This window comes from Zingiber officinale, chromosome 5A (assembly GCF_018446385.1).
Source record: "Zingiber officinale cultivar Zhangliang chromosome 5A, Zo_v1.1, whole genome shotgun sequence".
Lineage (NCBI taxonomy): Eukaryota > Viridiplantae > Streptophyta > Magnoliopsida > Zingiberales > Zingiberaceae > Zingiber > Zingiber officinale.
The window spans coordinates 70,886,744-70,889,248 of record NC_055994.1 but is presented as its reverse complement, the minus strand read 5'-3'; positions in this window follow the sequence as shown (position 1 = coordinate 70,889,248).

The following is a 2,505-nucleotide window of genomic DNA, read 5'->3' as shown; positions in this document are numbered from 1 at the left end:
TGCTACTTCCGCTACTCGAAAAATTCCGGAAAAATATCTAAAAATTCCAGAAAAATCATAGAATATTTCTAAATTAGTTTTGAGAATTTTTCAGGCGTTACAATCCCCCATACCTTATAAAAAGTTCGTCCTCGAACTTAGAACAATTCTGGGTACTTCTGGCTCATGCTGGCTTCTGTCTCCCAAGTTGCCTCCTCTGGTGTGTGACTGTGCCAAATGACTTTGACTAATGATACTTCCTTGTTCCGTAATTTCTTAACTGCTCGGTCTATTATCTGAATAGGCCGACTATCGTAGCTGAGGTCTTCGCGGATCTGTACCGACTGGGGCTCAATCACCTGGGTGGCATCTGGGGTATGCTTCTTCAGCATAGAGACATGAAATACATTGTGGACAGCTGACATTTCCTGGGGTAGCTCTAGCTCATATGCTACCTTGCCCACTCTTCTGCTGATAAGGTATGGTCCCACATATCGGGGACTTAGCTTGCCCTTCTTCCCAAAACGCATTACTCCCTTCATGGGAGCTACTCTGAGGAACACTGAATCCCCAACTGAAAACTCTCTTGTATCAGCATAGCTCTTCTGGCGGCTCTGAGCTGTCTCTATCCTCTGGCGGATCTGCTGTATAGCTGCTGTGGTATCTGCTACTAGATCTGTCTGAAGCTCTAGTTCTTTCTGTTCACCACTCTCATACCAGCAGATTGGAGATCTACACCTCCGCCCATAGAGAGCCTCATAAGGTGCCATGCCGATAGTGGCCTGATAGCTGTTGTTGTATGCAAATTCTGCTAAGCTCAGATATTTGCACCAACTTCCCTTGAAGTCTAGGGCACACGCTCGGAGCATATCTTCGAGTACCTGATTTACTCGCTCTGTTTGACCATATGTCTGCGGATGGAATGCTGTGCTGAACTTTAACTTCGTGCCCAATGCTGACTGTACACACTCCCAGAAGTGTGATGTAAACCTGCTGTCTCTGTCTGAAATAATGGTACGTGGGACTCCATGAAGTCTGACGATCTCCTGGAGATACAACTGAGCTAGCTTCTCCATGGAGTAGGATATCTTGATAGCTAAAAAGTGGGCTGATTTAGTTAACCTATCGACTATTACCCAGATGACATCAAAACCATTCGTGGTTCTGGGTAGTCCCACTATGAAGTCCATAGAGATATCCTCCCACTTCCATTCTGGAATCTGTATAGGCTGCAGAACTCCTCCTGGTCGCTGATGTTCTGCCTTGACCCTCTGACAGGTGAGGCAGATGCTAACATATCTGGCGATGTCTCGCTTCATCCCGGGCCACCAAAAGCGTTTCTTCAGGTCTTGATACATTTTGGTGGAACCTGGATGCATTACGTAGGGAGTCCTGTGAGCCTCATCTAAAATCTGTCTCCGTAGCTCCTCCTGATCTGGAACACAGAGTTTGTCACCAAAATACAACACCCCGCTATCGGACACTCTGAATTCTCTACTTTCTGATTCTGTTAGTCCTTGCTTGATTTTCTGAATTTCAGGGTCCTGATCCTGAGCTGACTGAATATCACCAAGCAAGGTAGGCTCTAAGGTCATAGTAGAGAGCTGTCCAACGATGAGTTCGAGACCGAAATCTATGATCTCCTTCTGTAGGGGCGGTGACATGGCTGTAAGAGATAATAAGGTAGCACTGGACTTTCTGCTGAGTGCGTCTGCTACCTTATTGGCTTTTCCCGGATGGTAGAGGATATCAATATCATAGTCTTTGACCAGCTCTAGCCATCTGCGCTGTCGCATATTCAGATCCTTCTGAGTGAAGAAGTACTTCAGACTCTGATGATCTGTATACACTCTGCACTGAGCTCCATATAAGTAATGTCTCCAAATTTTGAGAGCGAACACTACTGCTGCAAGCTCAAGGTCATGAGTAGGGTAATTCTTCTCATAATCCTTGAGTTGTCTGGAGGCATAGGCGATCACCTTGCCGTTTTGCATCAGTACTGCTCCTAGTCCCAACTTAGAGGCATCACTATAGATGTCAAAGCTGCTGGTGTTGTCTGGTAGAGCCAAAATGGGAGCACTGGTCAATCTCCTTTTTAGCTCGCTGAAGCTGTTCTCACAGTCCTCTGTCCACTGAAATTTCCTGTTCTTTCTGGTAAGAGCTGTCAGTGGGGAGGCTATCCTGGAGAAGTCCTCTACAAACTTTCTGTAATATCCTGCTAATCCCAGAAAGCTCCTGATTTCGCTGGCGTTCTTAGGTCTCTTCCAGTTACTTACTGCTTCTATCTTGCTGGGATCTACCATAATACCATCCTTTGAGATGATGTGACCCAGGAAGGACACCTGATCTAGCCAAAATTCACATTTCGTGAACTTGGCGTATAGCTGGTTCTGCTGAAGGGTCTGCAATACTAGTTTCAGGTGTTCTGAGTGTTCTTCCTGAGTTCCTGAGTAGATAAGAATGTCATCAATAAACACAATAACAAACTTATCTAAATACTCCCTGAATACTCTGTTCATGAGATCC